At 44.3% G+C, this 22796-nt stretch overlaps 1 protein-coding gene across 1 annotated transcript in view; it reads right to left on the reverse strand.

Moving 5' to 3' along the window:
* MAPK6 (mitogen-activated protein kinase 6) overlaps positions 1-14222 on the reverse strand; it is a 28214-nt gene extending 13992 nt beyond the window's left edge. The window contains exon 1 of the mRNA XM_015639106.3: positions 14038-14222. The gene's annotated coding sequence lies outside the window, so the exon portion shown is untranslated. The remainder of the gene's footprint in view (positions 1-14037) is intronic.
* Between the last annotated feature and the right edge of the window lie 8574 nt (positions 14223-22796).

Here is a 22796-nt window from a genome sequence, read left to right on the forward strand (position 1 = left end):
TCGGGGACGGGGGCGGGACGGGAGCAGCGCCCGGTGGCGGTGCGGGGTACGGTCCGGGGGGCGGCCGAGCTTGTCCCCGGCAAAGAGAGAAACGCCATCCGCTCGCTCACCTCCCGCCGCGCCCGTCGGCCTGAGACACGGAGCTCCCGCCGTGCCCAGCTGGCCCGAGGGGCTGAGCGCTCTCGAAGCACGGTTGAGTGGAGCACGGCACGGAGAGGCGGCGGGCGGAGCGGTGGGCACCGAAGGGAGCGCGGCCGCGGCTCTGCCCGCCCCGGTGGCGCCTGCGGCAGCCGAGCGGCCGAGCGGGAGGCCCTGAGGGGGCCCCGCCGAACCAGCGCTGTCCCGGGGCTGGCGGTGTGCGGGGCTCCGGCAGCGACAGGCGGGGGAGAGCCCGGGTGCGCCCCGTTCAACTGGCCCGTCACGGAACGTTCCTCACGGCACAGAAACAAAAACAGTTGGAAGGCAACTGCAGCGGAGGCAGTTCCTTTCTCCGAAGGTGACACTTCGGCTCACATGTTCCGCGGTCTCCGTGTCATGGCGGATCTGAGTCTTCTCCCCACAAGCGTCTACAGACCTTTGCCATTGCTGTCACCTCTAGATACCACAAAGGATTTCTCGCTTCCTATAGCGTCGCCCTTAACAGAGTCACTAAGAGTCTGCCTTTCCCCCAAACCGCAACTAATACAGCAAAATAAAGAAAAATAATGAAAACTTTACATTTTCCCCCCTGAGATTTGTATACAGCAGTCTTTAGTAAGGAGAGGGAAGCACGAGGACACCAAGCCTCCAGGTATCAGAAGAGCCTTCTGCTTCTACTAACCCAGTTTCGGTACAACTGTCAAGGCAGGGTGCAGTTTTCCTACTGCAGTCCCTGATATGCCTTTTCAGTGCAGGATGACTCAAAAAAAGATAAACCAATTAATACTAATTTTTCCTGGTTAGACAGAGATTATTTATAGCTAATACTAGGACAGAAGTTATATGAAATAGGGCTCTATTGCTCTGCTGTCATTTGGATTGAAATATCAAGTTCACCCTTGCACCTTTAGATCATGTAACTTTATCTTTTTTTTTTTTTTTTTTTAATAAACAAGTCATATATCAACATCCAGAGATCTCCCTACTCAGCTTTTCTGAAGTTTTTAAAGTAACTTCTAAACTCTCTTCAATTATGCAGCAAACAGCTTCTGTTTCAATTAGTGAGATGCACTGCTAGCTCTGATATTGACCCCACTACCAGGAGAGGTGACCTGGGCCTTTGGTAGCGCAGCACTGTGCTAACAGCACACATACAGAAGTCAGTAATCAAACAGACACTTTATATTACAATGCTTGCTAATTGACACGCAGCTCACCATGCTGCCAACAGTACAGAAAAGTCAGTAACAAAGCTGCAGTTCTTCTGCCCACCCAGCAAAACAGAGTTGGAAGATTACAGCTCTGCTGCTCCAGAAGGCCTGTATTTAAATACACTCCATATAGAAAAACCTGCAGGAGTGCATATTTGGAAGAGGTGATGTTAGGACGACAACCAGAGCCAAGCCACAGAGGAGTTTTTACTTGAATTAAAGGAAGAGATTTGGGGCTTAAAAAAAAAGGCAGGAGCAGCAGTTGGGAGCAGCAGTGGTTGTATGTCTAAATCCAGAGCTATTTAGTTAATTAAAGAACCCCTCCATCCATACAAAGTATTTTCATTATGAGAAACAAAAGAGCAAGCTGATCCTCAGATTCTAGAGTGCTGAAGTAAGAAAAATTTCATATTACATCCTTGAAACAGCACCTGGAGAACCCATAATCTGTGTCCATTTGGGACTGCTTGCCAATATCCCCAGTGTCAATTCAGTCAGCTGGAGAAGGTGCACATCCATGGAGTTTGCTCTGCAGCAGCCTAGACTGTTTGCAAAGTAGTTCAACAAACACAGAGGAGGTTTGCAGTAAGTAGCAAGCTTCCTCACTTGGGTAGCACACGCTCACTCATTAATCTCCCGTAGCCCAGAAGTGCCACCAGTTTCTGGGTTCTTAATTCATAAGTCATGAATTGCATTCTTTTTTTTCCCCTCCAAATTCTTTTCTCCCATTCCAACAGTGTAGTTTGTGGTAGGATTTAGTGAATGGGATCCTTCAATCTAGAAGAAAATCTTGCAACAAGGAAGAGCATGGTGCAGGAATGTTAGTTGCCTTCAGCCTCACTATTTATAGAATTACAATACACATGAGAGTTGCTCAGAATTGTGTGTGACATGGCAATTTATAATTATATAATCCAGCAAACTGCTAATCTGTTTTCAGATTTTTAATATACTATTGATTAGGCTATAAATTACGGTGACAATTTTTTTCCACATTTTCCACAAGAATGCAATTTCACAGCATGTAGATGATATGCTAGATGATGACAACCCATTCTAAAACACCAGCAGATATTAGCTGTCAGTGAAATGCAGAACAAGAAGAGAACTGGATTTCAAAGGTCATAAAGACCAGCAATTAAAAAATAATTAGAACTGCAGCAATGATTCATTTATTATATCCAAGTTCAAAAAGATCAAACAGTAAATTCCAGTGTAATATTTCAGTCCTGTGTGTGAATTGTTACTTGTGGCATAAAAGGGAACGAAGTATTTTTTAAGTGTCCACACCCATTATGATTGGCAAGGGAAGAAAGATTTGGAGACAGTTTGAAAAGGTTGCCCAAGGTAACTTGGCAGCTCCAGGCTTTTGTCTCAGTTTCACTGCTTGATTTACACGTCCTCCCAGAAGAAGGGAAATGTATCCTAGGATACATTTTTAAGGACTGACCATGTTTTTTACTAAAGTCTAAGGTGAATTTTGCACGTGAATAGGGATGAGTTTAAAGGAACAAATCTACGTATTAAAAGGGGATGGGGAGAGGTTCAAGAAACGCCTCCTTGGCTTATTCCTGCTTAATTCTGCTCTGAGCCCTGAAACACAATTTAGTTTTCCCAGCACAGATCCCAAGAGTTTTTAATAGTTTGGATCTCTGTTAACTGCTGCCTCCTCCAATCAGCCTAGTTCTCTGTGTGTGTTAAGCAAAACCTTTACAGATCACTTACTCTTCCAGCTTAGTTTCATAGTGCTGATGTTCAGCACAAACAGGCCAGATAAATTTGAGTTTCACAGGCAGCCCAATATCTCATATGGCTTCATTTCCTGGGCACCTTCATTTCCTGGAAGTGTCAGACACTATCTTGCCATAATGGACTCAGGGTTTTTTTATTTGTTCTTCTTAACACAAATGCATTTTTCTGTCAAGCACTCACTCTCTGGATTAGCAGACTTTAAAATTTTCCCTATAAATCTTAAAATATATTTCCAATCAGCTTTATTACCAGATAACCACACAGAAGTTGCCATCTTAGAAACTTTCAACAAATGTTTGTGCCAAGATCCCTTTTTAGTTAAAGTTTACTTGGTGGTAGGCTGAGCTGCCTGGCACAGACAACATGCACAGACAACAACCTCATTTGGGCTCACTTGGATGGACCTGACTTTGCTAGAGCAAGATTTGTACCATGTACATTCTGATCAGCAGAGAAAACTACGATGAGGACTTGGAATGAAGGAAAAAAACATACCCCAAGATCTGTATTCCTGTCTGAAACAGGAAATAGAAATATAGAAATAGAAAACAGAAATAGGAAATAGAAAATAGACAAACTGGAAAAGAACAGACCATTAACAGAGACCAATTCAAACCAGAGGCAGCAAAATACAAAGGGCAAATGGACGTGGAAGAAGAAAGTCACAGAAGATGTTCAACTTTGAGGCTAGAAATAAATGGGTTACATGACATACTTTGGAAATTCTGTAGGACAAAAAGTCATTAAACACTTAGAACAAGTCATTCTTCACCCTTGGTAGATCATCAGTGATCAAGGACACATTTGGTACAGCAGGCTGCATGCAGACCCCCTGCTTAAAATCACACAGGCAATTCCATTGCCTGCTTTTTCTGTTTTAAACAACACTCAGAGCAGGGGACAGAGCAGGAGTTGGCAAAGCCATGTCAATTCAGAGAGAACAGGAAAGCTTAGAAAACTTGCCTTGTAGCTGGGTCATCACTGGAAGCATTAGCTCTCTGTGTGTAAGGCTGGAGCTCTCCCAGGTTCTCAGCCTTTCATCATTTCCTCATTAGTTTATCTTGCACAGAGACAGCTTGCACAGAATAGCAAACATGCTGAAAAATTTACTGAGGTAAGCAATTAAGGCCGTACGTGTGTTAGTTTAATTTTTTAAAGGATGACTAGTAAGAACATTTTCACACTTGGGTGCTCCAAGTGACCCAAGCTCCTTCTGACTTCCCAGCATGGGACATTGGAGGTGTGCTGGAGTCAGGCTGTAGATCCAATCAGTGGATGAATCTACAGCTGAGAAATACTCTACAGGAGAATAAGGCAAAGCGTGGGATGAAGTGTAAACAAGAAGCACCAAATGTTTTTGTCCCAGCACTTCAGGTGCAAGAAAATTCAGTGTGTGAAGGTTCTTCCCCATTCAGACCTCCAGCAAGGCACCATTCTCATCCTCACCTCCAAAACCTCAAGTGCAGTGGTTAGGAGAACACATCTGCCAACTGAAGTGGCACCAGAGCACAATTGTCTGAGGCTCTGTGCTGGTTATTGCATCAGCTGAAGTGCTGCTAGGGTTGAAAGGCAGAAGATATTATTTAAATATCTGTAATACCTGGACTACACTAAGGTGGAAAGATATCCTGGAAGCAGGACTGGGTGCTCTCAGCAAAAAATACATTTGATTTTGGATCCCTACTGGAAAATATGTCAGCTCTTGGGCAAGTTATGAAGGCCTGATGGTGGATTTCTATGGAACAGTTCTGTGTTTTTGTAGAACTATTGCATTTAATTGCAGAAATATACATATTGCTATGCAGAACTGTTCTTCTTCATTCTTACAGCACTGTAAACCTTCCTACATGTAGCATTTTGATTCCTATTGCATTACAGAGATAAAGCCTCTGGTGTGATTGTAAATACAGCTGGTGCTGCAGAGTTTGTCATTTATAGAGAACAAAAAATTGGACTAACATTCACTAACATTTTCATCCACACCAGAATCCTCTTAAAATACATTTACAGGGGGCAAAGCTCAATACAAATACGTGGGTATTGTGAAAAAATGATGAAACAGGCTGCCTTGGGAGGCACTTTAAGAAACTGTGTGCCTTTGTGACTGCTCATCCTCAAATTCCATTTGCTCCACACACAGTGGTCCCCAGCTCACGTGAGCGTGCCCCAGCTCACGGCTGCAGCTGTTTCACAGGCAAAGCAGCATATTGGATGGCTAAAGATAAAGGGCCATGGGTGCCAGCAGGTCAGGACAGGCCTGCAGGAGGCCGATAGGAGCTCTGCTGCTCGGGGTGTGTTTTGGCTGGGGCCAACACCCTTTTTCAGGGTTCCCAAAATAGCACTTATCAAAAGCAGCAGGTTGACTGGAAGCACACTGCTTCACGTAATGACTGCAACTGTCCCTGCCAGACTCCTACCCCAGTCAGTCTCCTGAAGCTAAAGAGATTGAAAATCTAAGAAATATGAAAAAGTAGGGACTTTTTATAGAACATCTACAATCAAATTACATGGTGAATACTCAGCTTTACAAAAGCTACCTTGACAACAACTTTTGTTGGATTGTCAGACAGCAAAGCCCAAAGTTTTCATTTCACTAACAAATACATTTTGGAAACACCTCCTCTCCTTTAGTGATCTATAACTTTTTCTCAGCACATCTTGCACCATCTATTTCTAAGGATTTTCACTAAAAACATATGGGACTATTCCCCACATTCCCCAACACCATTTATGTCTTGGCCTTCATTAAGATTTTCAAGGTTGTTTCAGATTTTCTCAGCTGTTTTGAGACACTTGCTGGGAGGGATTACATTTCCAAAGTATTTGTTTTCTCATGAAAACTGAGTTTTGCTTATGTGCCAGAATCAGCAGACATACTATAAATAGCTTTGGGTAGCTGACAGGAAATGATGCAAGATCTCAGGCCACTCTACAGAAGACAACTGTTTGAAGTGCTGAGGAAAGAAGGACTTGCACCATTGACTGCTGCAGAGGGGGGAAAATTTATGCACAGAGGCATCATCTACTACAAAGTGTATTAGGCTTATGAAACACAAGACCTCTTATTACAACTCAAGCAAAAAGTATTTGCTTGCAATTATACTACAATGAGAAACAAGAAAATTAATTTTTCCTTTGAAGAGGAAAAACTGACCAGAATTGTCTAAACTCGCTTTGCCTTTTACTCTTGGGGAGAAAAGACACTCTCCTTAAATGCTACAAATGCCAACACACACACTGGAAATTCTCCAGGCTCTGACTGGTGCCAAACATTGGGATCATCTTCCTACCCTGGCATTTCCCACTAGCTTCAGCAAAGTCTCTTCCAAGTCAAAGTGCTTTAAATGGGCTCCAGTAGCAGATGCCTAAAGGCTAAGCTGTGTCTATCCATCTTATCTAAAGAACTCCCAGTTACTCTTTGCAGCAGTAATACAGAATGGAACATTAACTCCTGGTCTCATTTTGTTTCTATCAGCTCCCATGAGGATAAAGCACAATAATTTAACCCCCAATAAATGTTTTATTTGGAATAGGAGCAAACTCTCAGCATTTTTAAGTTTATGACAAAACTTTGAACAGCTGTAACCTTAACACAGTGACTCCAACCTTCACCTCCAGTACCAAGCTGGCTCCTTTTCCTAACAGCAGGAAGCACCTCCCTGCCACACTTTGGCACCCTGGCTGACTGGAGAACATGCTACACATGGAGGGCTACTAAATTAGTGAGAAACTCATAGTGTACCTGCCCAGCAGGTTGTTTTTTCAGTCAGTCAGTCTAGAGAGGGATGCATTTTACATTCCCACATTGCAGGTGAGCATCCCACAAAGCAGGTGTGGACTGGCCTCCCTTCTGCACTGGAAGAGTGTCAGCATCAGGCACACAGCTCATCTCACACCATCATAACCCCCCAGTGCTTTCTTCCCCAGAGACAGCATCAGCAGGCTTGCCTGGGACTTCTGCTGAGGTTTTACTTCAAGAGACAATGGCATATTTGATCCCTCTCATGACTGTAGCTCAGAGGCATCCCACTTTCAGGAGTGGATGGTTTCTATGCAGGATTTTTGAGTTATCTGTTCTTCTGACAGACAGAAGAGCCTAGAAGCACTTCTACCTAGGAAAGGAATAAATAATACATGACACATTTTTTGTACTGAGTAACTCATTTTACCCATGATCTACACTTCTGTATGTCTGAAGAACAAATTATTTTCTTTTTTTTTTTTTTTTCAGTAGAAACATAAAATCTGACTGAATCTTTGTTATTTTGGGAATGTAAGATTTATTACCTCTCTTACAGGTACAACAGTGCTGAAACTGGGTCATCCCAAACTTTTTCTAGCTAAGGCATAGACAAATGAAATACATCTGTGTATGTACACGCTGCAAGACAGAAAACCAAATCCACTTGTGAGTGGATACTAACACATACACATACAGTGTGTGCAGCAGGAGAGAAGGTGGACAGGGCTGTCAGCCTTTGCAGAGCTCAGTGAGAGCTCCAGTGCCAGCTGGTGCAACTGTCCTTCATGACTTTAATTCTTCTCAGAAATACCTCCACTGGACACCCCAGTGCTGAGGAAGCACTGAGAAGCAGTCCTCAGCCCAGATAGTTGTCTCATAGAGGTAAACATTTCATTGAAGGGTTACACCTAGAGGTTCTTTCATTATATAAATAGCAAGATTTACCCTGAAAGTGAACTAGAATTAAGAAAGATAAAGAAGTAGAGAAATCTGCTTCTAAGTGCATCAGCATTCTCTTATCTCCAGCATATATTTAAACAGTTTTCAACTGCAAATTTCAACAGTCAAAAACTGTTAAATGAAAATGTAAGAGATACCCCATGGCCCTAAAGTTATATTCTTTGAAAAGAAAAATATATTCCTCCCTCATTCTTTGTGTCTTATGAAACACAAGAGAACTGTTTAAGCCTCAATTAAAATAAAACCAATTCCTGATAAAATTATTTTAGTAAACACAAAAAGTTGCTAACATTATCTCATATTTCTTCTTATTGTTTAATCAGGACACTCCCAAAACAAAAGCAATCAAGATGACTCAAAGAAGATGAGTTCCAACCTTTGCACCAGCTGTGATTGCAATCCTCGGTTCTCATGATTGCTGCAATTCTGCAGACTCCGACACGATGATAGAGTTCACGTGTGCTCCATGACCTACTCCAGCACTGCCCTGGGTGACAGCAAGAGCTGCTCCACGGTTCCTGTGTGTAATCTGATGTGTCCAGCTCACAAAACAGCTGACAGACCTTCTTGTGCCCCCTTGTACCCACAATGGCAGAGGTCAGGTACACAAACCCTTTCACTCGTGTTCAGCAGTGCAGTGACAAGGCCAGGCTGCAGTTCTTACTTGGCCACCAAAGCAATCAAGGACCAGCTTAGCCATCACACAAGACTGAGCAAACTCTTCCTGTGTCTTGAAATGGTGGCCCAGGGGTGTAAGACAGCAGCTTACAAACCTCTCCCCTTTTTCTTGCTGTTAACTTTTCCAGGACAGCTTGTCTATCCTGGATTTCTGTGTTGGGAAAGGTATATCCCCAAGGTATAGGGCAAGGATACAGAAACCCAGCCCTTGCCTTCAGAGTTAAACCATACTGCCAGGGCTGCATTAGGGATCGTATCACCACTGCCCAAGCCATCCTGCTCCAGGGGCAGCTCCAAAGAGGACTCAGCACTCCCAAGCCTGTCTGTCAGAGATGCTTGACAAAGACTTCACAAAACAGCACAGTATTTGTCAAAACCAAGGTGGTGATTTCCCCCTCAAGCCAACCAAAGTTTGAAGATGCCAGCTGTTTATTTTCTCCTGACAGACTACCCAAGCTGGTATTTCCACAACTGCATGGACTATCTAGATACTTCCTCGAAGCACAGAGTAAAGTGAGATTGTTATGGTTTGTGATAATATCCCTATTTCAATAATTAAGGCAACTCATTTGCTTGTAGTAAAATTGCTTCAAGGACAACACGTACAATTTGCGATCAAAGTACTGCCCTGTACCCCATGTTCATCATCCCAGGTCCAAAGACGTTTATTAGTAAACAATAGCAATGTAATCATTGCTAGGCAGCAGGGAGTCAGAGGCAGGGCCTGAGCAGGCTGCTGGCAGCTAAGAAACAGCAACAAAGAACCTGCGGGGACTGCTGAAATCAAGGGAAGCAGCAGGGCAGTAATGGAAACTTTTGAACCTTTTCATACAGAGGAACAAGAAGATTTGTCTTTCTGATTGCTGAAATGTTTCAGATAACAGGAGAACATGGGAATATAGGCCTTCATGACAGCTAGTAAACTTCTCTGACCTTGGAAGGGAGCTCCATGTAGCATGACAATCACAGTAATCAGAACAAGCTCTGCTCTGATACAGCTTTAGTGCAGGAGCAGATATTCCCTTTTCTCCTCACAAGTGCTCAGTGCTCTCCTTCATTCATTGCACATTCAGTGCTCACCTGATTACCAGCAACTGGATACCGAGAAAAACCAAAATCAGTGTACTGCCTTATGAGCTGTTCATCATGTATTGCCCCAGTCCGAGGACAGAACCATCAGCGTTTAAGGGCTCTGCAAATAACCATTAAATTAATTTCTACAATCTGAAAGAATGTCAGAATGTTATCATTCCCACTGTTCTGAACTGAGTCACAAAAGAACAAGGTCAATGTAGCCCTTAATAGCAGATTTAAGATTACTAGAACTAAAATTTGCAAGGGTTTTGTACTTTATTTCACAATTCAACTTTCCAACACACTTTTCAAAGTCCTTGGTCCTGGCACCAAAGCTCTGAATTCTGAGTTTACAAGTTATTCTAGGCTTTGTCCAGGCAGTTCTTTGTCCATGCCCAGCACCAGAAGCCCCCAAGTAGCTGAGCTTGTACACCCCGAGTCTGCACACCCTCTGTGCCAGTCTCTCCACTCCCTCTCAGAGCCCATCTAGTTTCTCCAAGTCTCTTCCCATTTCCTGGTTTCTATTTTCTTTTCTCCTGTTCAGTCCAAATCTCATTTTTACAAGCTTTCTCTCCCAACCTCTTTCTGAAAATTCCCTACCTATTTCGTCCTTGTTTCTTCCACATGAGTCAGGTAGCTCCTGGAGCCAGCAGGAACCTCTGAAAGCAATACATGGGAGGAACAGTCCACTTAAATTAAACTAAGGTGCCCAATCCCAACATAGCCTGTAGAAGCCTGTGGATGCAGTCACAGGAAAATTTCTGTTTAGGAGTTGTGTGGGCTGGAGCACACCCAGGACTCACAGCATGGGAATTAATCTGCTAACAGATCTCTCAGTCTGCAAAACCTGAGGTCTGCAGTTTGTGAACACCAAGAAAGATAAAACATGCATTTTTGATTCTGGATTTCAAGAATGCCCTCATCTTCTGAAACAGGCAAGGGTCTTTTAAAAGCTTTTTTGTTATTGTTTGCTTGTTTTTAAGTAGGGCAAAATCAGTGGTCTCCTTTGTTCCAGTTCTTGTAAAATAAACGAAACATTCCAGCAAAGTTCAGATTTGGAAATCTACCTGGCACAAAAATGTTTCCATCTGAAGAATTAGCTGTCAGCAAAGTCATAGTCTACCAAAAGAACCTTGCCCAAGCCACCAAGAGGCTGCAAGTGCCAAAGTGCTGTGGCACTGCTCTGCTGTGCATGGGACAGGCACACTCACATGGTCTCCCCCAGCAGAAGGTGCACAGAAAGCTAACAGGGGCTGCCTCACCTCTCCTGGGCACCTCCTCCTCGTGTTCTTCCTGTTCTATCTGTCAAGGATGGTGGTGGTGAAAGTCTTGCTGCCCAGGAACGCATTAAGGAGGAAAAGAAGTGGCTCTGTCAGTGCCCACCCCATGGGTGGGTGACAGGTTGGGGGAGCACAGGTTGCCAGGGAGTGAGGGGCACCTACTGCTGTGATGCAGAGGATTTTTCTCATTCCCCTTCACACACCTATTTTGGGAAAAGTCCCTCAGCAAAGCAGAAGGCTGTAAGAAATATCCCATTCTCCAGGACAAAGATTTTTTCCTGTTCTTTTGCTCCAACATGTGGCCACACAGCCTCTCTCACCTGCCAAAGCCTGCTGCTTGCCTGGTGTCCTGCTGCACACCCCACACTCCTCCTGCACCTCTGCTGCAGGGCTGTGGGACAGCCAGTAGCAGGGCAGGCAGGGGACAGAGTAACGGGGAGACACAGCCATTAGGGGAATGCAACACTGAAGGAGAGGAGAGGCTAAGTGTTTAAATAATCTCCATCACCACCTTCTCTGTAATCTCAGGTTGTGGCTGATTGGAGCCAGAGAGAGATGGACAGAAACTACATGTGACTGTTTGCAGGGGAGGAGGAGAAAGTCAGCAATAGCCCGGCTTTCTGATGGTTACAGAGGCTGTAATTTCATTTTCTTTCCATTGTATCCTATATGAAAAGCATTCCAAGCCGTGCCGCACCCCCTAAATCCTATTAAATAAAACTAGACCTCGTTAAGCTGTTTTCCAGTGTGTCAAATTCAGGTTTTGTGGCTCTGTTTGACAGTTTTCCATTGACTCCCAACTGAGCAGAGGCAGCCAGGTCACTGAGCACCAGGAGGGCAGGACTCCTCGCCCAGGTGCCTTGCCTGGGTTCAATGTGCTTCTGGGAGCCTGCCTCTCCATCCTCAGCAGTGTGTCCCACCGCTGTGTCACTCAGCAGCAGGCAGGTGTGAGCAGGAGAGCTCGAGGAGAGCCAGCTCCTGCCACAGCTCCTGCTGCAGGGGTTAATGCTGCAGCACATCCGAGAGGCCACCACTGCCACTGCCACTGTCACCTGCTGGACCCCGGCTGGCTCACCTGCAGAGCAACACAGATGCCTGGAGCCCTCCAGCATCACACTGCCTGCCGTGGCTGGGAGAATACAGCAAATACTTCCCCAAACCCACCCTTGTGATATTTAAAACAAGCTTTGATCTGTGGTGCTGCTGGTGAAATATACCTGAGAATCTATCTGAAGTATACAGAAAATAACCTGAGTCCCCAGTCCACCTTCAGTTGTATTTTTCTTGAAGCTCTGAGGCTCCTCTCCCTCTGCAGAGCAAACACAGCACTTGCAGGAATAAAGCTGCACTTATGTAAGTTTCTGAGAATGCCAAGTTGAAAGTCTGACAGAAGAAAAACTTCTGGTAAAAACCTATTTTTTGTCTTTTCAAGAGATCTAATCTATCTTCTGTGCATTCCTGACCTTCAGAAAGCATTTTCATCTCACACGTTAAGTATAACAATCCTCTTAACAGGGAACATTTTGTTAGAGCTTTAAATTGGGTTACGTAAATTATTTGTAGTTCTGACAGCAGGTTTCTCTTCCGTCCACGAGGACAGTTGTTATGAGCTTGCTACAAGGTTCATTTGCAATCACTGCAGATAATCATCTGAAGGGACTGTTTGGAAGGAGATTTTATCTGGGGCATATGCTACAAGTTTGTCAAGGGTTCTTATAAAAGCAGAATTTTTGCCAAATGATTTGCAGTACAGTAACATGCTTGAGAATTAAGACATCCCTGATGAGGATGGTAAGCTGAGTGAACAAAAGCTTTTCTATCTTTAGCAAACTTTAGGAGGTACAGAACACAAAGGGAAAAAAACCCAACAATATATTTGTGTATAGGTGGTACTGAGCATGTCTCAATCCATGGTTTTACTTTTGTTGACTGCAGTAGGAATTTCAAACAGTCAGGATGAGCCTCTCTTTTCACACTAGGTACTCGTTCAGAAAAAAACAGTAGAAAAAATATTTAGAAATTACAGCACTTCTTTTAGCATTATATTAGAGCAGTCAGTGACTTACAAACACAGTTTGCTGTCTTTTCATTCTTTCTTCTCCCCAGCCCCTAGACAGGCATGGATTTAGACACAGGTTTTGAATGGGAAGAGTTCTCTGGCAGCAGAGCCCTCCTGCCTCCCTTTCTCTTATCCCTGGTAAGGCTGATTGGGGAAAAAAGTTTCTACTGATTTCATCATAGGTGGGAAAAGAAATGCATCGTTTATAAATTTGGATTGATATTTAGGTTTCCTGTTATATCTATGTGCTCTTAACACCTCCCCTCCACAATAAAGCAATAAAACAATATTTTGTTAAAATTGAAAGTATTTTGCTTGGCTTTAAGAACAACTATTTACTAAAACAAAATTTTAAAATGAAAACTTCCAAATGAAAATATAGACATTTAATTTTTAAGTCTTTATAAGAGCATTTCAGATTATTTTTTTTTTCACCCTAAGCAACAAGAAGGTTTCATCCCATGCTAAATACAAGCCAATCCAGTAAACCTGATTTCTACACTCCTTCTGGCATTACATTCTCTACAACAGTGGTGCAAAAACCAACAAACTTCTGCAACATCAGAGTATTCCAAGGAGCGACATTTTCAAGGAGGAGAAAACCTGTGGGTCTGTAAACCACACACACACATGCACAAAGACAAGAGCTATGCAAAAGGTGCTCAGCAGAGAGGACCTTTACCCACAAAACTTAACATCTACTAGCATTTCCAAATCTGCCCAAGAATGCTTTACCTTGTTATTTCCAATTGTATTGAGCTAATTGATGGTGTTTTATTTTTCCCTCTCCTTTATTCAATGCCAAATATTTATTTTCAGCAGTCTATACGGAGTTGTCTCGTGGTTTTATTAGCAGTCTTTCTTAAAATACTCTATCTACAGAGAATGCAATGCTGTAGGGCTTCTAGGGACAACGTTAGTACTTCTAGGGGCAATGTTAACTATTCCTATGAATTATCTAGAGACACTAGCTGATTAATATGAAACTATTTTATTTATATTAAAGACAATCTATTATTATTTTGGCAATTCTCAAAGAGAAGGAGGTGTTTCTAAGTGTTAGTTAGAAAGATTAATCTTTTCACTTCTTTCTCTCTAAACAAACAGATCCCATGGGAGAATACACACAGACATTTAACTTACCATTACTGCAGCTATCTTTTGAATTCCTCAGTATCATTAATATTTAAGCAAAAAGAACAGAACAAGCAATTATCCTAATGATACCACACCAGAACTAACAAAGTAGTTTTTAAAAGGTCATCCAGAAGAAGTGAGAAGGTCAACCAGAAAACACGAGGCAGGAATAGCTGTGCTCCGATGAGGAGGGGAAGGTTATGTTGCTGTGATATGAGTAGTGCACAGCTGTTACTCTAGTAATAATTCATCATATTAATATTTAAATGAGAGGAGGAGGAGAAGGGCACGAGATTGTGTGTGACTCAATGGTCCCTCCCTGTCCTCAAGCAGAAAAATAGGCCACCAATACAGAAAGAGCATTAGGAGCTGCAGAGTGGGAAGGTTTGTTTTCATCACCTCATGAGTAAAAGTGGGCAAACTAGTCCCTGAAGAAGTCTAGAAATTATTTTGCTTTTTACTAGCAAGTCAATTTCTGTTTCTAGCCTCAGAAGCAGCCACTGCCTAATGAACAAATGGATCCAGCAATCAGTGCTCCAGGCCTGCACATGGTGTTTCTTGGATTTCAGTGTATTTCTAGCAAGCCTCTACACTTCCTCCAAAGAGCTGCCTGCAGGAGTCTCGCCTGGCAGTCCCTCACAGGGAATTGTTGAGTTGCTGCTGTACTTTGCCAGTTATCTAAAGACACATTTATAAAAGCATTTCTTTATGGGGGCTAGCTCCCCTCCAGGCTTGCTGCGTTGCCTGGGCCCATCGGGACCTCTGGAAGGACAGGTCAGGGGACCTGAGGAGGAGCAGGAGTGTCTGGGGGTGTTGTGGGGAGCAGGGAGCCCCAGGGAGGCTGGGGGAGCTGCTGGAGGGTAGAGCAGCAACACCCAGCAACAGCAGGCTCAGCTCGAGGTGGAGGGCTGGAGGAAACAGCTGATGCAGGCATAACCCAGACAGATGTGGGTGGCATCCCTGGCAGGAGAGGCAGCCTGGCTATGCTTGGTTGCATATAGGGTTGCACAACTTTATCCAACAATTCAATATAAACACACCTCTCACATGCTGGGTTTTGGGAGGTTGGGATTTTACTGTAACATTTAGCAGAAGCGTTACTGTGAAAGCCCTGGCTGAGCATCGCCTGGTTGGCTGTGTAACTCTAAAAAGGTAATAAGCAACCATTTCACCAGAAACAGACATGGACTTCAGAAATGGCCATGAGGCTAAATAACAAATAGTTTGTAGCAGAACAAATCCACAGAAAAGCATTTGATTTAGTGCTTGGCATGAAAATACAAGGTACACAAAGTACTTTAGGAGATGCCAAACTCATGCTGTAGCATCAGTTCTCAGCACACCAAGGTAAATTCTTCATCAAAATTTTTCTATGTTTTCCTGTTCAAGCAAAGATATTCCTCCCTCCTTTCATTTTGTTAGCTTAATCCTTCATGAACAAGTTTGCAAACAACCTGAGTTAACATTGATATGATTTTTAGCTGTTACAGAGGTTTTATTTTCTGTATCCTGTAAAAAATGTTATTAATACACTGCAGAGAACACCACTCATCAGATCTTTTCCAAATCCATTGTCAACATCCCAGCAATTTAACATTTGAAACTGGTCCTCATGACTTGCTCCAAAGGTTTTTACATAAAGCTGAATCAGGCCCCTGGACATGTTGGAGGAACGAAGGATATTGATCTAGGCTGCTTTCAAAGAGTAGATGACAAGGACCTGCAGGAATATACCTCTTCTCTCTTTCAGTAATTACACTAACACATTAGCTTGCAGGGATTAGGTTCTTCCTTCCTGGATTTTGGGAGTGCTGGAGGAAGAGACCACCCACACTGGCTTTAATCCCTGGCAGAGCCCTTCCTCCACCACTGCTCCTGCCTCAGGGGTAGGACAGGTACATGAGGCTGTAATTAACCACCCAATGCACCTATGCTGATGTATCAGTTTAAATCAGAAGAAAAATGGTGGACAAAGGCTAAAAAGTCTTTGTAACCACCAAATAACTAATTGAAGGCAAATGTGTCATGGAAGATAAACATTTTCAGGTACAGATTGAACCAGCTGACAGATTTAATAGCTTCCATAAAACACCAGAGTGCAACAGCTTTTACAACTGTCTTTATAGGCAACCATCAATTTCCATCTGGGCTTGGTGGCTACCAGATCAATGTGCCATGTCTGAGGAAGTGCAGAAGCCCAGGCTCAGATTTGCTCTTCTTTCAGTGACAGAAGTTTCCAGTTTAATCCAAATCCATGGTCTTGATTAAGAAGAGGCTACAGCCTCTGTTGATGAGTACATTTAAGGTTAAGGTTTTTTCAGGCTTTGTGTAATGCCTGCTTAAATGCCACACCATTCCAGCCTATGCTCTTAGGTAAAAAGGGAAAAAAAACCAAAGGCAAATTCACACTTGCCCTGGGAACAGAGAAGGTCAGTGTGAAGCACCCTGCTGGCACCACAATTCCCAAACCCTCATCATGTGCAAATTCTAATTGAATTAGCATGTCTTAAAGGTGCAAGCACCAGATGCAAATGGCTGAGTACAGCCCTGGCATGGTCAAACACAGCCTATATCTGTGCCAAATTTTTCCTTAACCAAGCCTCCATGGCTTGGTCTTCCTAGTTGAAACCAGGCAGTCGAGCTTTCCTGAGGCCACACAAGGGGACAAACTCCCCTCTGGCTCTGCCAAGGCCACGTGGTCCACTTGAGATATTAACAAATGCTCTCAGAAGTGCTGTGTCTAATTTAAATTCCAAATAACAGCAGCAAGGCTTACATAGTTATTTAACAGTCAAAAGAGAGGGGTAGGCTTTTTATAGTCTAAACTTTAGAAGTGATAAAGATCTATTAATCATCTAACATGCAGTTTATCTACAGACAAATAGGATTAAAAATAGAGCAGGTAGTTTCGGCTTTTTTTTTTTTTCCTTAATTGGCATGAGAACAGCAAGCTGGCAGATGAGGAAAAAAAAAGGTTGCTGAGGATGCCGAGCACAAGGCTATGGCTGAGCTGCAACCAGAGCTCTCTCAATTATTTTCTCTCCCTGATGAGAGGGAGATCTTAGGTACCCTTGAGTGGCCCTTTTCTGTAATGAGGATCTCAGTATTTGGCCTATTCATATTTTTCATTTCATTTCTCTGCACTTGGACCAGGAAATCACGAGGCTTGTCTTGGCATTTTACCACAGGAATCAGTGCAAAGAATTCACCCTTTTAAGTGCTTGGCCCTGCCTCAGAGTTTTTTAATCTTTCCTTTCCTAAATGTAACTGATTGACAGGAGTATGCATCCCTGGGTCAGTTTTCAACTCATGTTCCCAATAGCTTAACTCAAAAGAAATACAGTTTCACAAAGAATTTTCCTTGGGACAGTCTGGAAACCCTTCTTGTCAATGAATAATTTCTACCCAGTGAAACACAGACAGAGCTATGCTGCTCAGCTAAGTGCACTGTGAAACTTTAACCTCCTTCCCTGTCCTGTGGTGGCAGAGACTGTGTTTTGCTGCTTTGTGACCCATGACTGACCTCACCATGAACTCACAGATTTTCAGTGCACCTCCTTGAGGTTTGGGATTGAGTTGGCACATACATTTAAAGAAGCAGATGGGAAACAGCAACTTTCATTTCTTCCTTGTTTCTACTGAGCATTATATACAGTGAGAGTGGGGCAGAGAGTGCCAGGACCACTGTTCCTCGTCTGGGACACAGATTTGTTCCCGTTGCTGCTGGATGGAAACCATGACACTGGAGATGACACTGTCATTCCAAGAAGCTCCAGGACCTTGTGATAAATTCCTGAGGGTGTCAGAGGGTGAGAAGCACTGGGACACCCCTCCGCACTCCAACAGCCCCACCAAGAGAGGGTGTGCCCAGAAGCTCACGGGTGATGCCAGAGCAGCACATGGACAGAAGCCACCTCACCAGTATCCTGATTGACACCTGTGCCTCTGGCTCTTCCCTATCTGCTCCTTCCAACCTCACCCCTCCACCGAGTTAGTTTCTCTACACCCACACTTTTCCACACCCACAATTCCCTTCACCTGTCATAATATGCACCCTGGCTGTGCTGGCAAGCCCACGACACCCAATTCACGGCTGTTAGCAGGCCCAGAAAGGGAAGCCTTGCTCAGTCAGCTGCTCGTGCAGTACCAGCCACACAGAACACCAGAGTTCCCTTCCAGCCATGTCTCCAGAGGGCTTTTTCTCACCACGGCATTGCCCTGCACAGGGATCCATCCCAGGAGGGCTGCGTGACTTTGCCAAGCCTGTGCCAGCAGCCCAGAGCTATTTTATAATTAGGATGCTTCACTCAAACAAGACAAGTTGTTAAGAGACAAGTACAGAAGAGCATTTTGTGGAAAGGCTGGGTAGAGAAGAATAAGGCAGTTTATTTCACAAGGAGCACTGGTCCAAAAAGGAAAGGAAAGGTTTTTCTTTTCATTAAAAGCCAAACCAGACCAAACCCCACTTTTCCGTCAGTGTCAGCAGAGCACCCAGGCTCCTGTAGAAAGGCTGCTACAGCCAGCCTGGGCCTGACAGTGCTGCCCTGAGAGAAAGAAAAAAGCCAAACCAAACAAACAAAATCCACTCTTACTCTGAAGTCAGTCCTGCAACCTGTACACAGCAGCCTCAGCAGAGCCAGGACAGCTGAGGAGAGATTAGGCAATGTGTGGAACAAGCTCTCACAGCACAGAGTCCACAGCTCCGGGAGGGCCCCACGCTGCCAGCGGGGCCGGCCGAGTCCGGCACAGGCAGCTCCCTCTCTCTGCCTTCTGCCCGAGCTTCTCTTTGGAGCTTGTGCTCCCAGGGGGCCCGAGCAGATCCGAGGGATGCAGGGAACAAAGTACATGCAGTGTTGCGACCAGGCTTTGCCAGGCAAAAGGTTACAAAGGCTGCTAAGCTGCCCCATGCTCCTGGATGTGAGACTCAGGCTTTGGGCTGCCCACTGCACACTCAGGAAGAGGCGTTCAGTACCAACCTGCAGGGCTCAGCAGGAGGAAATCAAAGAGAAAAGCTGTATGGCACTCAGCTGTGTGCATTTCCAGTTAGCACATGTACTTGTGAGAGCTGCCCCTGCCAGGCCACCCAGGCTGGTCACACCAGAGATTTGTCACCAGGGCCTTGGTGCTGCTGCCTGCATTGGCTGCTCTGCCTGCTCGGTGCTGGTCAGCCGGCACGTCCTGGCCTTCTGCTGGCTCAGCATGAAGGAGTTGTCTGTGGAGCTGTCTCTGGGATACTCTCTTGTCTGGCATCTCCCTCCAGAGCTTGTGGTCAAACTCTTGTTATTTTGCTTTCAGCACCAGCAACTCTCATACTTCAGCAGAGATGCTCAAGCAGGATTGAGAAACCTAGAACTCTGCTCTACCTGCTTTACCTGCTCAGCCTCCCTTACAGCCCTCCCTTGGCCAGGGTAAAGTGATTTCAGCAACTTGGATGGTAAAACATTTAGCCTATAGGTCACAGTTGGGAGGAAGTTGTAATGGCAGCACAGACACTGCCATCTTTATGCAGTCCTACAAATTCATAGAATTGTAGAATCACAGAATGGTTTGAGTTGGAAGGGACCTTAAAGATCATCTAGGTCCAACTCCCTCCCATGGGCAAGGACACCTTCCACTAGACCACATTATTCAAAGCCCCAGCCAACCTGACCCTGAACACTTCCAGAGATGTGGAATCCACACCTTCTCTGGGCAACCTGTTCCAGTGCTTCACATCTTCATAGTGAAGAATTTATTCCTCATATCTAATCTAAATCTATGCTCTTGCAGTTTAAAGCCATTTTCCCTTGTCCCATTAGGGGCAGATCCATAAGGAGCGATTTACCCTGCTGTCTACTGACCTGACCCAAGAGGTTTGGATGTGTATGTTTAAAGACTAGAAGACATTCACAACAAATACACCACACCAAACATGGAAATATTTCTGCCACATCCTCACTGTAGCTGGCTTAGTCTTGACCCTGTAAATGAACAAAACCTAAAGCTGGCAAAGGTAGAAAAACCTCTGTAAGGAGCTCAAACTGTGGAACAAACAAAAGTGTAGGGAAGGTGAATGGGGGAAGAGGAGAGAAGGAGGGAAGAAAATTCAGTGCAGGTTATATTGTGTTTGAGGATCAGTCAGCTTAAAGTGCCATAAAATCCTTTATACAAATATTCTTGCAGTAAAATGAAATGGCAGCTCTTCTCAGGGAAACTGCAGCCACCCTCAGTCATCATAGCAACAGCCTAAATGAATATTTTTTTTTTCTTTTTGAACCAATTGCTCTCACTAGTGGTATCCTTATCCTGTATCCTATCAACCTGTATCCTTACAAAGTACTTCAGACCAGTATATCAAGTTCAAGTGGAAACTGTTTAATACATTTATACACTCAGGCTGGATAAGGCTTTGTTCCATAACTATTTTTCATGGTGAGATAACAGACAGAACTGCATGAGTCACTAACTGTCCATCAAAGCACTCATAGGTTATTCATGACTCTCCTTACCACTGGGAACAGATAAACAGTTTAGATATCCCTCAATTAAATCTCTCCAGGACCACCTAGTCACAGATATTTTATTTATTTCCTACTTTAAAAGCTTTTGTCCCTGTCTCCTGAGTTCACTAGAGTCAAAGTTGGTGCAGTATTACTCTTTTTTATTTCATTCCCTGCTTTTGCCAGAAGGTTAGTCAACATCTTGAGTCCTACCCCACTTACTCAGACAAAATCTCACTGACTGCAAATATGAATGGGGCTCATTTCCTCATTTTGTCCCATGGGACAAGAAACATGCTTTATAATGCTCCAGGTTACATATGGCTCAGATATACTGCCAGGGCCTTCCAGCCTGTTCCAGGGCAGATTTCCTGTATCCCAGACAGCTTCCCATTTAAACAGGCACAGACTTCCTTCCCACCATGCAGGTGGGACCATAAGTACCCATGACCCTGCATTATCAAACCCATATCTTCTGAGCAGGTCACAAGGGCATAGTGGGAGCAAAGAGGTAGTGTTCAAGCCACCAAACAGTTATTCTTTCATCAGAGCAGCAATGAAACCAGCACTGCACAGATCCAAAGAGGAAATTCTGCCATAATAAGCTTAGATCAGAGTGCAAAGTAGGTGGAAACATGCCAGTTAATGACTTCCAGCTCCTGCATGGAGAGCACAGTGGAGGAGGACAAATGGAGCAGTGTCTGTCCTCAACTTGAGAAGTCACAGAGCTCCTTTCTTCTAGATGCTCCATTTGTGTATTTGGAGTGGGGGTGGCTTTAGGGATGAATACACACAATGACACATAAAAACATGCCACACATTTGGATCTCAAATCAGACAGGCTTCCACAATGCTCTGCAGTATTAATAGTTTGATTTTCATGTAACTCATTACAGGACAGAGCTATTTAATGAATTCAGATATCAGTCCTAAGAGCAGTACTTCTCCCTTGGGGCTGAGAAGGCATGAAGGAGAGGAAGGTCTGGAAGCCTACCATTTGCACTTGGGTCCCTTCTTTCCTTACTCATAAATCTCAAATCAGGCACTTCCAAAATATACTGAACTTGTCATAGAATAAAGGGCACAGCCACAACCTCATCTTTCACAGGACAGGGAGAAACCCTCAAGCATGTAGCCAGGGCATCCAGCTAGGGCTACAGGATAAGGAAAAGGAAAGAAAGCTACATCTGTGACATGCCAGTGGATTAGCACTGAAATAAAGATTGAGTTCCTTGATTATGCAGCCCTCTCTAAATCTGGGCTTGATAGAAGTCCTGGCTCTACCCACGCAGCAGGACCAATAACTACCTGGGAACCAGCAACAGGCCCAGGCCAGAGTGAAGCAGGTCAAGAGTCCCTAAGGCTCAACCACTTCATTCAATACAAACAACCAAAAGGGCCAGAATGTCTAAGGACTGTACAGACAAGCGGCAGGACTGCCTCAGGCCCTGCAACCCCTCTGCATCATCATCCCTCTAAAGATGGTTGACTGTTCCTGTGTTTCTCAGACATCTGCCTTTACTGGTCACAGCTCTCAGTCAGAGGGAAATTAGGGACTGAAGTTCCAGACTCCCACTCTTTTGCCACTAAAGCACCCAACCATGCCATTCCCCTGGTCTTCAGCAGGCCCTCAGATTCAATTTCCCACGGAGAGATCACCTCTTCTCTCTCCTGCCTCTCTCCCACCCCTCCAGAGGCTGAGAAGCAGGTCCCATCTCTTCTATCCCCTCATCTTGAGAAAGCTGATGGCCAAGGCATTCCCAGACAGCCAAGAAGTCTGTGCTACAGTCTCACTGCCACATTGAGCAGACAAAGTTGGGATGCCCTCACTGGGAAAATGACCCAGTCAGTCACCAGCTAGTGATCCCTCAGATAAAACCTCCTGAGAGGGAGAAGGGTGAGAAGCAGAAAGTCTCACACCAGCTCCACTGATGCTGAGAGACACCTTTACACTTGAACACCCTGAGAAATGAAAAAAAGGTGTTCTGGGGCTGAACAAATATGAAATATAAATTTTCAGAAGAATGGGCAAACATTTCTGCCTGGTTCTTTTGCAGGATATGAACCTCACTTAGAGTGCAGGTTTCCAACCAAAACTCAAAGCAAAACTGATGGAAACACAGACTTTTACAGGAACTCTGCTCAAAATAACTACCTTAGCTCAGGTTTACTAAAAATTCAAATCTCTCCTGTAGCCAGGTTGTGGGCTGGGGAGGAGAAGAGCAGCTGGGGGCTCCAGGGGAAGGACGAAGAGAGAGAACAGGAAAGCCAGGAGCCCAGCCCCGC

Source organism: Parus major, chromosome 10 (genome assembly GCF_001522545.3).
Source record: "Parus major isolate Abel chromosome 10, Parus_major1.1, whole genome shotgun sequence".
Taxonomy (NCBI): Eukaryota; Metazoa; Chordata; class Aves; order Passeriformes; family Paridae; genus Parus; species Parus major.